The sequence below is a fragment of the Balaenoptera musculus genome, chromosome X (assembly GCF_009873245.2).
Source record: "Balaenoptera musculus isolate JJ_BM4_2016_0621 chromosome X, mBalMus1.pri.v3, whole genome shotgun sequence".
Taxonomy (NCBI): domain Eukaryota; kingdom Metazoa; phylum Chordata; class Mammalia; order Artiodactyla; family Balaenopteridae; genus Balaenoptera; species Balaenoptera musculus.
Window position 1 is genome coordinate 7,751,043 of NC_045806.1, and position 14,137 is coordinate 7,765,179.

The window sequence follows — 14,137 nt, forward strand, 5'->3', positions numbered from 1 at the left end:
AACAGACAGTGCTCAGCACACAAAGACTGTACTTACAAACAACCCAAGCCCACAAATGCCATCAACTCCCCTCACTTGGTCCCCTGTGGTTCCCTGGCTGTCATTCACAAAGACCCCAGGGGGTCCAGAAGTTCGGTCAGGATGCTGAGAAAAGAACAAGTGAAGAAGTTCGACCCACTGACAGACACACCAGCAAGTCCCGTCTGCCAAAGGCACAACCCTGCCCACAAATATTGTCCCTGAAAGGGCATTCGTGATTTCTGCAGCTCCAGGCTCTACTGGCTGCTATTTCCCCAATTAAAGGTTCATCCTGAGGGTTAAAGGGCTGAGTCATGAGTTTTAGTGCATTCATATTGCTTCTCTCCCAACGGGTTGAGACTATTGTCTAGAAGAAACAGGAGTGTGGTTTGGAGGTGGGAGAGGGGAGGGTGGGAAGATGGGAAATTATGGGAACTCAATTCACTGTGTATTAGGATAGGCCTGGGAGAGACATCCCAGTGGGACCCAGAAGATACTAGAAGGGTGGAGAAAGGTGAAAACTAGTGCAAGCTTTTCCTATTTCAAATATTTGCAAGACTGGCCCGTTACCAAGAGTCTGGCAACCCCTTCCCCTTCTATGTTCCGTCCTGTATAACATGGAAGCATGTCCTCAAAATGCAGAACTTAATCTGACATTAATCAGATTGGTTATTTTTTAAAATAGTGCTTTAGTCTCCATCATTGCACCATTTCTCCCTGGAAAATGTTCTGGGTTTCAAACAACAAACTCTTAGTGCATAAGCATTCCTAGATTGGGGACTGCCTATGAGTTATTTTTTTCTATTGAGGAAAATTAATTGACTATTTACTAATTATGGTAAATTTATTTAAACTAGGAATTCATAAATTCCTACAAATGGATATGTGGGTAAAAATTAACTAAATTTCACAATTACAAATCATTTCTCAAGTCTCAGTTCAGGAAAGTTTTGGCTACCATCAATTTATTAAGCAGATTCTTATCCATATAAATATAGCTGCAGGGACTGTATCAAAATCATGTTTGCAGCCCCAAAGTGGCCTGCTGTATAATAATCATTTAGAGTAGTTTTATTGAATTAACTAAGGAATATACTCATTCTGTAAGCAGTCAGTAAATGTCCTTGAATTATATAAGATATGAAGGAGAGCCTTTGTATTATTTCTCCTTTTTGACTATTTCCTCATAAATATTTGACTGTATATAAAAATCTACTACTAATGATCAGCACCTCCTTTTTTTTTTTTTGGTTGCCCTTTTTACTTAGAGTTCTCTTTTATAGCACAAAGCACGTAGGCTCTTAGAGTTTTGTTTTGCTTTAAAGGAAAGTCCCATCTAAGCATTTTTTTTCAGTGCCTCAATTTTCTCACCTCCTTAACACCACGTGACCTCCTGTAGGCCATTAACTATCCTGCTCTGTGTCAATGGACTATCTTCCTCTGGCAGGAAAAAAGATTTTGTGGATCTGGAAGAGTCCCTAATATTTTGTCCTTTCATTTAAAGGAATTTCTAGAACCTGCCAGTTCATAAAACTAGGCAAACAATCTTCTACAACAGAACCCCTGAGATGAGTTTCATGTGAAATAAAAGGAGTTAATAATGAGCCAGAAAGCATCGTGTTGATAAACTGTCCCATATCTTAATGGAGATTAGATTCCTGTTTGACCTGGCTTTGGAGCCCTTTCTTTAATCTCAGTGTATTTGATATTCCCTTCCTTGAATGAACTCCGTTTCACTGTGGCTTTGGTCACAAGATTAAAGAATCACTAACTGATTGTTCCAAATAAGCAGAGCAATTCTCTCTGATTCTGATCCCGGCTCCCAGCAGAGGCGTCCACCGCCTGGCCTTCCATCATAGACACTTCAAGCCTGACCTCTGCAGGTGGATAATTGAAATGCACACTGCCCAATCAGAGCTGGGTATTTCTTTCTAAAATCCCACCAAGTTCTGAAAACACAAACATTCATATGTGCAACAGGGAGACTGATATAATATGTGGGACTTCCCTTTTGTTTTATAAGTTGCTACTTTTTGAAAGTAGCAACCTCTTGATTGAAAAGGATTTAAATTACATCTGCAACATACCCTGGTCCTGGTTAGCCATTAATTCTTTTTGCCTATTGAGAAAAATCCAAATGATTTGGATGAACTATGATCCTCAAATCATGCAGGCTTAAAAGTGCCCTGACCAGCCCCACCTTTTTCTAATCAAACAAATTACTCTTTGTCCAGTGACCAAATCCCCCTCTTTCACCAATGCACAGCCCAGGTTGCCATAGCTACCTTGGATGTCTATTTACTACACGGGATCAAAGCCAGGAGACATAAACATACACACGTAGCCTTAAAACTTGCTGGAATGTCTGAGGATAACATGCAACTACCAATTAAAGGATTTGCTCGCGGCCTACGCGGTCCCTAGCCAAGCAAACTATGAGTACAGGTCACAAGGAATGGCAAGGAAAAGCCAACTCGAAAAAACTATTTCAACACGACCAATAAAGATCTTTAATCTGACAGTAAGTCACGATTATAACATTCCCTGCCAAGGAGAGATAGTAGGGAAGAAATGAAAATTCTAATGTGTGTTGAAGATACTGGACCTCCAAACCATGTGCAAAAACTTAAACCCTGTGCTACATGCAGCAGCTTCCCAGTAGCCATCCATTTTACATTTGGTAGTGTATGTACTACGTCAGTGCTACTCTCTCGTCGTCCCAGCTTCCCCTTCCCCCGCTGTGTCCTCAAGTCTTCCCCTTCCCCCGCTGTGGCCTCAAGTCCGTTCTCTACATCTGCGTCTTTATTCCTGCCCTGCCACGAGGTTCATCAGTACCGGTTTTTTTAGATTCCATATATGTGCGTTTGTTTTGTATTTGTTTTTCTCTTTCTGACATCAGCTCGATGCTTTGCGATGACCTAGAGGGGTGGGATAGGGAGGGTGGGAGGGAGGCTCAAGAGGGAGGGGATATGGGGATATATGTATACATATAACTGATTCACTTTGTTGTACAGCAGAAACTAACACTATATTGTACAGCAATTATACTCCAATAAAGATATAAAAAAATAAAACAAAACAAAACCAAAAAAACTTAAAACCCTACAAGGTCTGCTGAAAGGAACATGCCTCAGATACAGACTTTAAATTCCGGTTAGTTTCAGTATCTTTCTAGTTGGTGTCATAAAAGCTGCCTCATCTCAGTGTTGGGACAAATGAGAACAGAAATGCCTTTTACACTTTTACACGCTTGACTTTCAAATGAAGGAAAACATAGAACATACTTGGGACACCATATGCTGGTTACAGAATAAGAAAAGGGAAGCTGTAAGAGAGTTCCCTTTTAATCCCTAGACTCACTGTCGATTCTGAGCCCGTACAAGTAGCCTGTCTTTCTGGGTGGGTAGTATTCATCTCAGACTTGTACCTAATTTGCTGTGTATCTCTATACTTCAACTTTCTCTGTCTTCACCTCACCAGTTGTTCAATGAGGATCAAAATGCCACCTCATTCTCTCCTGGGGATGTGGCAGAGAATAAATAGATCGTGTTCGTAAAGGACTTTCTAATCCTCAAAGGAAAGATGAATACAAAGACGTTCATTATTAAACCAGATGTCCTTGGGCATTTTAATTCCAATCTGAAGAATGCAAAACGGGCTAAATCCAACTGAGTCACAGCTTCCTCGTAACAGCAACATCCTAGCCTTGTAAGAATTTAGCAGCTGCTTAAAGCGTTGGCTAACCGCCTTATTCTTTCCCTTCATGCTGTAAGGCGACTGCAAGGATTTGTTTCAGTCCATCAGAAATAGAGTGAGTACCCTCGTCTCTTGGAGTGTTTTTTTAAATCATCAGGGTATTAAAAACACAAACTGTATCTGGGAGGCAATTTTGTCTGAAGAACCTGATTTTTTTTTTTCCGGTGTGAGAAAGAATGATTTGTTCTTATTTGTAGGGACAATGGGTGGCGTGCTATTTGAGGATATTTGCAGTTGTGGGAATGCCACAGGCAAACCTGTTGTTTTTGGCTGGGCTGCTAGAACAGGTGGCCATGCCTTTCCTTTTGCCTGGGAACACAGCAAATTCCTTCTCAAGGAAGTTTCAGAAGTTTCCCATTTATGATCAGAGGGCAGAGAAAGGTTGGCACACGCTTTAAAATTACTTCCTGATAAAGGCAAATAGGGTTCACCCTTTTCTTTTGGCCTAACTCAGCGTGACCTTAGGAACCCTCAAAGAATACTATCCCTCTGCACCATTCTTTTGCCTCAACCTAGCAGAAGGCAAAACCTCTCTGAATCTCATTGCCAGTCAGGCAGCTTTCTAATTCTGCCGGCCATTTCTGGCTACGCGCTGCGGCTAGTCAGGGGCGGGGGTCTCTCGGCTGCCACGCCATTGTTCAGCATTTGTGCAGCCCTAGGGACGGATCACTCCTCAGCGAAGAGATTGGATTTCACTGCTGAGCTGATGACACGTGGACCTGTTTGATAGTTAACCCTGCAAATCCAGCTGGGGCTGCCGGGCTGAGATGACAAATTGGCTGGTGGGTGCAATTCACCCCACCTGGACGCAAGTTTTCCCCCAAGAGAAACTCAAATCAAGTTAGGATTAATCCAAGTCAATAACTCCACCATCTCCTCCCCCTCCACATTCTTGTTCTGGCTGTTGCGGAACAACGTGTCAGATTCCTGAAACGCTGGACTGCCCAGATTCTTTGGATGGGCCGTGACTCTTCCCCCCCCTCCTTTTTTTCCCCCGTCTCCCATCCCACCCCTAGCCCACCCTCTTTTCAAGGACTGCACAGGCCAAAAACTTATTGGACATACAGAGTTGTGGGATGAAAAGCTGCTGGGAGTTCCCTGGTGGCGCAGGGGTTAAGAATCCGCCTGCTACTCCAAGCAACACGGGTTCGAGCCCTGGTCCAGGAGGATCCCACAAGCCGTGGAGCAACTAAGCCTGTGCGCCACAACTACTGAGCCCGCGCTCTAGAGCCCACGAGCCACAACTACTGAGCCCACGTGCCACAACTACTGAAGCCCGCGCGCCTAGAGCCCATGCTCCGCAACGAGAAGCCACCGCAGTGAGAAGCCCGCGCACCGCAACGAAGAGTAGCCCCCGCTCGCTGCAACTAGAGAAAGCCTGCACGCAGCAACGAAGACCCAACGCAGCCAAAAATAAATAAGTAAATAAATTTATATTAAAAAAAAAAAGAAAAGCTGCCCATTCATTAAATAACTAAGGAGTTACTCCATGTGTACCCTTAAAACTTCACTACCGGGCTGAATTCCAATTCACATGAATGCCAGAAGGAGCCAGGCATGGGAAAAATCATGCCAAGCTCGGGACAGCACGCCTCTGGCATCAGGCACAGGGAGTGCCTCCATTCCAGAGGAATCGTGTGGGAACAGAGATTCTGAAAAGTGAGCTCAGACACCACCGAGAGGACAGGTGGCTCCGCGCTGGATCAAATGACTTCTTTGTTCCAGCCAAGGACCTTTGTCAAAAATGTTTTGCGTTCCTCTTTCTCCTTTTGCTAAATCCTTTCCATTTAGGCTTCTCGCTTCTCTTCCCCATCCCATCGGATTGCTCGTAAAAAGAATGGGGTCAGACCGTGAGTTTGCAGAACTTGAAACTGATCAGCGGCCCAGCCTCCATCCAGCAAGGCAAGAGCAATTCACTGGAAACACACACAGCACTCGCCGGTCTAAGCGTGCTTTTCTGCGCTCACTACCACTTGCCAAGCACACTTGCTTAGCGAGCAGGTGAGGGGGCAAGAAGGTGAGCGTACGGTGAGGGCTCTGCTTCACCTCCCCAGGCTGCAGAAAACGGACAGAAAGGTCTAACCCCCTGGCCCCAGCCCCTAAACGGAAAGTTTGCTTCCTATGCAAATCACTTCCCCCAAATCGCACAGGGTGGCCAGCACCCAACCCACTTAGAAGAAAAAAGTGCAGAGCTTGTCTGGTGGTAATACGGATGCTAACTTTTCCCACCCACATTTACTAAGAGCTGGCAAGAGCAATATCGCTCCTCTTGGGATTCTCTGCCCTTGCCAGCCTACTAGCATGTTTTTCCAGTCTTTCAGCCCTTTATATGAGTACTGATCTTGATACTGAAATATTGACATAAGATTCTTCTATAACTTTGGTTGAGTTATAAATCACACCCTTTTCTTGGCTTGGTACACTCACTTCTTTCTTTTCTTACTGGCAAAGCTATAAACCTCGGCCTGGGCTGATAAGGAATTTTATCACCATGCCCCGCAGCCACAGAAGAAGCTGCTGGTTTAGAAGTCTTTTCAGAGACTCATGGAAGTCATCTCCGAGCCGTTTCTCAGCTCACTACTTTCAGGGCTGTCTTCTCGCGTCCAGAAGCAATAACAGTTTCAAAACTGCTAGAACATAAAAACAAATCTGCATTTTTCTGGAAGGACTGTCTGTGCTCATTTCGGGCTGGTTCCGCCTTCTCAGCCATAAACACAGTAAGTGCTCAGGATGGGAAACCAAAATGAGATATGAGGCCCCGTGTAATTCTTTTTCAGGATATTCAGTTGTCTTTATTCTCACCCAAAGCGTAGGAGAGAGGCTCAGAGCTCGAGATAGATCCTGAACAATAACTTCCAGCCGCTGCAAACTGGAATTGATTTACATATTCTAAGAACCGCTCTTAAGCCCTTTACAATGACTGCCTGACATCACCAATTCCCATGGAGAGAGGTGGGGGGAACCTCAGGAAATCTGCTTCTTGGGTTCCTTTAGGAAAATGCAGCCCCGTCTTTCCGCCAAATGGAAGGAACTGGCCAGGCATCTGCTCATCCGGAGTCACATCCCAGGGGTCCCAAGCGGCGCCCTCCCTCTCCACCCGCCCGTGCAGCCCCCGGAGCTCACCTGCCTCATGTTTAGACTTCCATCACCCATCCGGCAGGGAGCGAGCCGCCTCGAAGCCCACGCAGCGGTCTTCCAGGGGGAAACACCAAAGCCAACAGAAGCCCACAAGACAAAAGCAACTCAGCGAGATCCCCCGGCAGCTGAGAGCACGTTTTCTTCCTCTTTTTCTTTGATCTGTTGCTACACGCACTCAGCCCAAGACAACGTCAAGTTTCTCAAGCTTTGCTTCCTAGCCTATGAAAAGTCGGGCGCAGGGAAGCGAGGACCGCCTGGCTCTTATTTCAAATCGGGTCTCAGAGACGTCGTAGGTGGCTGGCTGGGGCCCCGGAGGAGTCTCGCCAATCAGGAGGAGGGGGTGGGCCCTGGGAGCCGGAGGGGCTGTCTCCGCGAGGATTCGAGAGCTTTCAGGATTGCAAGGGCTGGAAGCAGCTGGAAACAGCCTCCGAGCTGAGCTCCCGAAGCAAAAGATGCGTTCTATTCTTATCTCACAGCTCTGGGTCTGCTCAAAGCTTAACTAGCTTAAGGCCTGGCCTTTTAAGAGCTCCCTAAAAGCACGCAAGCATTTGGAAGGGGCAGAATGATTTCAGCCAGAAAAGGGCACACTCAGGGCTCAGACGGATTTTGAAAAGGGTTATCTTGCACCAAACACTGGGGAGGAAACCAAATTGTTACTCAGAACACCTGAACTTAAACCAGCACTCGGGGAGGAGGGTGCCACCCACCTCATTTCCACACAGATGAACTGTATAGCCATCCAAGAAACACAAATCTTAACGGGAACGTGCACACAAATCTGCTGAAGCACGGCAAATGAACAAGAATCTTTATCTAGTGAGGGCCCGAGGCACAATTTTAAATAAAATTGTTATTAGAAAAACAGGCACTGATGTTTGGTTAAGAAGAAAAACATTTTAAAGAAGTGTGTCTACCTTTCACTAAGGTTCACCTGACCTACAAGGTTGACCTGGTGAACTTATTAAAAGGGACGAACTGGACATCCTCTCAGCTGGATGGGAGGAGAGCTAGCTGGCTTCTTAGCAAACTTAAACCCACACTTAAAAAGCATTTCCAGGGCTTCCCTGGTGGCGCAGTGGTTAAGAATCCGCCTGCCAATGCAGGGCACACGGGTTCGAGCCCTGGTCCGGGAAGATCCCACAAGCCGTGGAGCAATTAAGCCCCTGAGCCACAACTACTGAGCCTGCGCTCTAGAGCCCGTGCGCCACAACTACTAAAGCCCACCCGCCTAGAGCCCGTGCTCTGCAACAAGCGAAGCCACTGCAATGAGAAGCCCACGCACTGCAACGAAGAGTAGCCCCCGCTCACCCCAACTAGAGAAAACCCGCATGCAGCAACGAAAACCCAACGCAGCCAAAAAAAAACAAAAAAGCATTTCCAAAGTTTGCTTTCTTAGTTTCCTATAAACAGTAACTCTTTTCAACTCTTAACCAATATGATCTCAGTGGGAACCTGCCTTTTGGATGGCAAAAAAGTGCAAGCCGAGCAAAGACTACTTTGTGTAGCACCAGTGATATAGTTTTTTCCCAAAGAAGTGGCCAATATTTTGTGAGAATAATTCAAGAAAGAAAAAATTTTGGTATCAGAGAGGGGAAAAAAAAACAACTTAGCAAATAATGAACGGGCAGCTTCAGGTGTGTCATCTGTATGGGTTCAATAGATGTCAGCTGTGCCCAGTTCTGTGAAAACTTGGCAGCCCAGTATCTGGACCTGGAGGTCTGTAACCCCGTTCCAGCCGCCCCCCGCCCCCGCTACCTTAGTAAGTTAAGGGACCACCTAGTGACACAAGCTGACTTCAGTCCTCCTGTTGTATTTACTACAGAGCCCTTGATTATGACCTAGACCAGGCTTTCTCAACCTCAGCACCACTGACATTTGGGGTGAGATCATTCTCTGTGGTGGGCACTGTACTGTGGGGTGTTCAGCAGCATGCCTGGCCTCAGCCCACCAGATGCCAGGAGCCCTTCCACAGTCATGACAGTCCATAATGTCTCCAGACATCACCAAGGGCAAAATCATACCCAATTGAGAACCACTGATGTACCCGCCTTGGAAATATTCGTTCTCAAACTTAACTGTGCAAAGAAACCTCTGAGGACATTGTGAAAAATACCAATCCCTGGACCTCTTACTCCAAGGGAATCTGATAAGTAGGTCTGAGGAGGAGCCTGGGAATCTGCATTTTATCCCAGTGCCAAAGGACACTGATTCACTTCAAGAAATACTGTTACCTATTCCTGCCCTAGGTATGCCCTCAGCCCCAGGACACAGGAAACTACCCAGGGCTGCTGCCATTAAATATCACTGGAGTTAAATCCCAAGGCATATCTAGTTATCACCTTCAACAGAAGCTTCTCACGACTGCATTTGCCTTCAGCTGTCATCACCTCCAAGGCAAATATGAGCTGGGATTTCCTCCTGCAATCTCTGTGCCCTGTCAAAGTTTCATCCATCTTTCTTCTCCTTTGGCCCGTTGCCACCCCATCCTACAAGGTCAAAATGTCACCACTCTCTTGTGGCTTCCCCAAACGCCCCAAGACAAAGTAATCCCTTCTCTCCTCTCTACATTTTATAGACACTGAGCGATGTGCTGGTAAATGTTTCACAACCAGCTCTCAAAAAAAAAAAAAAAGCCAAGATTTGTTGTAGCCTTTGCCAATTTCCATAGTGTTAACAGTCCCTTGTTTCCCGCAGTAAGGACCCTAAACACAGAGGTGGGAAGAGTTGTGTTGAGCCAGGGGATGGTAAGCACCAGCTTGAGCAAACCGTGATACATCTCTGCTGTTTCACATCTAAGTTGCACCGTAACCTTCTATTCTTCAATTTGTCTCTCCTAGCAAACTATAAAACTCTCGAGAGCAAGAATCGTATCCTATTCATCTCTGTAACCCAGCCACCTTCATCGTACCCACGCGCCCACAGCGCAGGAGGTAGTCAACAAACGTGTGTGGAAAGAGAACGAAATGCTTCCCTGAGAAAGGGACACCAATGTGACTGCGGCCAATGCCACGTTACGGAAGAGAAAAGAATCTCTTGGGAAACTAAACTATTAAAGTTACATTTTTACCATAATTTAATATCTATTCTGTACTTATGACAACAATAAGCATAATGCCATCTTTATCCTAACACTCCCACATCCAAGGTCAGAGTGCAAGAGAAGAGACCAGCCTCCCAAAACAGAACCTCACCTTCATGGACGTATTTGCGAGACAGTCTATCTTCTACGTTTTCATATGAAGGCATCACACACTTCTGCATCTACATAATAGACATCTTATCAGCTATAGATGACAAGATCTCTAGGAGGAATACATATATGATAATCTCTGGGAGGTGCATGAAAGGGAAGTTCCACTGGTAAGAGATACAGTGATGGATTGATGGTTCTCTCTCCCATCTTCTCATTATGCATAAGGACAGGAATGCCTACGGTGGGGTTATTAACAAACACTACTTATGAGTATCTACTCATATCTACTACATATGACTATGAGCCAAGCATTTTGCCAGGCACTTTACAAATATGCACCATTTCATCTGCACCAAAATACCAAAACATAGACGTCACCACTATCAGGCTAAGAATGAACACACAGGATCGTTGAGGCAAAGAACCCAAGGTCTGATAGTTATCAACTGCTGTACTAGGAATTAAACTTATGTGTTTGGGATGAGAATTACTCTCCTTCTTGTTGTAAAATATGCTGTCTCCAGAAATGATTCCTAAAACTCTTAAGAAGGGGCTTCCCTGGTGGCACAGTGGTTAAGAATCCGCCTGCCAATGCAGGGGACACGGGTTCCAGCCCTGGTCTGGGAAGATCCCACATGCCGTGGAGCAACTAAGCCCGTGCACCACAACTACTAAGCCTGCGCTCTAGAGCCCGCGAGCCACAACTACTGAGCCTGTGTGCCAAGAGCCCGTGCTCCGCAAAAAGACAAGCCAGCGCAATAAGAAGCCCGCGCACCGCAACAAAAGAGTAGCCCCCGCTTGCCACAACTAGAGAAAGCCCATGCACAGCAACGAAGACCCAACACAGCCAAAAATAAACAAATAAATAAATTTATTAAAAAAAAACTCTTAAGAAAAGGAAACAATGTAAATAAATGAAGTCTACTTTTTCATTTACAAATAACCATAGTTTTTCAACATTTCTAATTCAATAAACGGCCCTTTAGGGGGTTGTCCATTAAGTGAGGATTAGATCCACTTATTGGAAACAGCGTAAGCAAGTAAACTGAAGCAAGTAAAGAAACGTGCTTCACCAAAGGTTTGGATGTTCTGTTCCCTGGTCTGTGATTAACAGCATTTGCAAATGTCAGCTGAAGGGATGTGGTAGTCTTGGCAAATCTTTCTTAAGACAGCAGCCGGGGTGATAATCCTGTGTAGTTAAGTGCAGGTTTGGTTATAAACAGACCTCCACAGCAAACATAACATGGGTTCCTGGGCTAGTGGTCTTGGACAGGCCCTACTGGACATGGACGGACACTGGGACGACACCTGAGAGGGCAATTAGCAGTACCCATGCTACCTCTTTCAGTGTTCTGTTAGGTCAAAGCGTATGGGGTTATGTGTACATAAAAAATGGTTGACTGTTAGTAACTTCCTATAGTTTACTGAAATATGTATCAGGACACATCATCAAAAGTCAATGAAAACCAAGCTGAAGTTGCCTACTCAGCCACCTGGAAAATGCCTGCTGCAAGGGCACAGTCTTGAGGGGCTATGAAAAGACTTTTTATTCTCCCTCGGAAGTTCCAGAAATCCAGTTGTTTTATACTTATGGCAGCCATGGAAAATTTGAGGTGATTAGTGAAGGTGATTTAAGTGGACAATGACATGAGTCTCTACTTAGGAAAAAAAAAGAAAGAAAAGAAAGAAAATCCCACCTATAGTTCTTATAGGATGTCATAAAAAAGAAACAAGTTTCTACTCACTGAGTACAAGTACTCATTCAGTTAGTTTCTTTCAGTTGGTTAACCAAAGCAATGTGGCATACTACAAGCATGGGTTGCAAATACGATTTGGAGTCCATTTTTGATGTTAATGTGGCCACAAAACTGGCTGATAGATGTCAGGTAAACCAAATGACATCTCTAAGCCCAAGGTTTTTCAGGGGACAGTTGGGCAAATTAGGGACTGAATATTCGTGTCCCTCCCCAAATTCATATGTTGAAATCCTAACCCCCAATATGATGGTATTAGAAGGTGGTATCTTTGGGAGGTGATCAGGTCATGAGGGTGGAGCCCCCATGCACGGGATTAGTGCCCTTGTAAAAGAGACCCCCAGAGAGCTCTCCTGCCCCTTCTGCTACCTGAGGACACAGAAAGAGGATGGCCGTCTGCAGCAGGAAGTAGGCTTTCACCACACCCAGAATCTGTCAGAACCCTGATCTTGGAATCCCTGGCCTCTAGAACTGTGAGAAACATATTTCTGTTGTTTATAAGCCACCCAGTCTATGGTACTTTGTTACAGCAGCTCAAATGGACTAAGACAAATGAAATCATATATGGGGAAGTTTTTTGCAACTATTGCTTACTGTATGAATTTGGATGACAGACTCTGGAAAGAAGGGAAGAAATCTGTGGATACAGAAACAGAACAAATAGACACACCATGAGGAAACTTTTAGGAGAATATATCCTAAAGGGTAGACTTTCAGACAGGACAGGGCTGACTAGTCATCAGGGCTCAATTTTAAATAAATTGAGCTTGACATTTCATTACATGAAAATTAAGGAGTTAAAACAATCATGTTATCTTAAATTTTAACTATAACTTACCATTTAATAATTCTATGCTTTTAGAGGTAAAATATTTTGACATTGTTTAGTTTTTCTTGATTAACTGTGGCAATCCTTCGTTATTTTCCTCTTAATGATCTGATAAAGGTTTATGCGTGAATTTAGCAATGGCTTTTGTGTAATCTCCCTACTGTCAAAAATCCTCTACACTCCCAATTGAACCTTGTGCTTCATGTCAACTTAATAATATCTTACTTCTCAAGAGTAATTCTTCAATTTCTGAATCATCTACTTTTTTTTACTATAATCTTACATTTAAATTTATAAGAGAAAAATTATTATAATAATTTATCTTTTACTTGTCTTATTAACCCCTTTTCTAGATTCTGAGGTCATTGAGGCCTTTATCAGTCTGGGTTCTCTAGAGAATCAGAACCAATGGCATATTTAACATATATATTGAAATGTATTACAAGGACTTGACTTATGTGATTATGAGTACTGGTACGTCTGACATCCATAGGGCAGGTGGATAGGAGCTCATTCTATAGTTATCAGGCAAAATTTCTTCTTCCTCAGGGAAACCTCAGTTTTGCTCTTCAGCTGAATGGACGAACCCACCAATACTATCAAAGATAATCTCCTTTACTTAAAGTCAACCGATTATAGATGTTAACCACATCTACAGAATACCTTCACAGCAACACCTAGATTAGAATTTGATTGAATAACTGTACTATAGCCTAGCCAAGGGACTGTTGTATGTCCCTTCTAACAACTAGCACAGAGGATATGATCAATCAGTCAATAAAAAATGTTCACTGAATTGTTGTGAATAAGAGTAATAATAATAACTTAAAAACCTCCACTAGTAGAAGGTTCTCTTCTTTCTAAATAATGAAACTTTGCTAATAGATTTATTATACACTTATCAACTGCAACACTAGAAGGTAGGAGCTAGAAAGTTGTTTTTTTTTTTTTTTTAGAAAGTTTTGAGATAAAATATGATCTCTAACTGATAATTGTATACCAAGTCATACGATTTATCGAATACCAGGATAAAACGCAATTATTTTCATACAAAGACTCAACATTTTTGCATCCCATGTATTCTTTCATTGGAATCCACTCAAAGATGTGTTTTAGCAAAAGGAGGGAATTAACCAAGAAAGATAAGACAATGGGACTCAGAAAACAGAGAGGCCAACACAAAGACAATAAAGTCCAAGAGGATAGATGCAGCAGTCTTAGAAAGGCCCGAGGCTAAACTGTACCAGGAGGATGGAGGATTCCTGGAGGTAGGTCACCAGGGAACAAAATGATACTGACAGATCACATTTGAGAATGAACAGATATACATAAATATAAGCAAAAGGTGAGGCCATTATTAACTCCAGGAAAAACAAAAGAATGCACAAAAAAGGAAGCATAGCATAGCACACTACTGTGGCAGAGACTACAGGTGTTTATTTGGGGGCA

General features: G+C 43.9%; 1 protein-coding gene across 6 annotated transcripts in view; it reads right to left on the bottom strand.

Annotated features, from left to right (window-relative positions):
• Positions 1-14,137, bottom strand: part of MID1 (midline 1) — a 376,348-nt gene that overhangs the window by 169,783 nt on the left and 192,428 nt on the right. The window contains exon 1 of one of the 6 annotated variants that reach the window (XM_036840250.1): positions 6,898-7,118. The exons of the other annotated variants lie outside the window; for them this stretch is intronic. The gene's annotated coding sequence lies outside the window, so the exon portion shown is untranslated. Of the gene's footprint in view, positions 1-6,897; positions 7,119-14,137 lie in introns of those variants that run through there. 6 annotated transcript variants of the gene reach the window in all.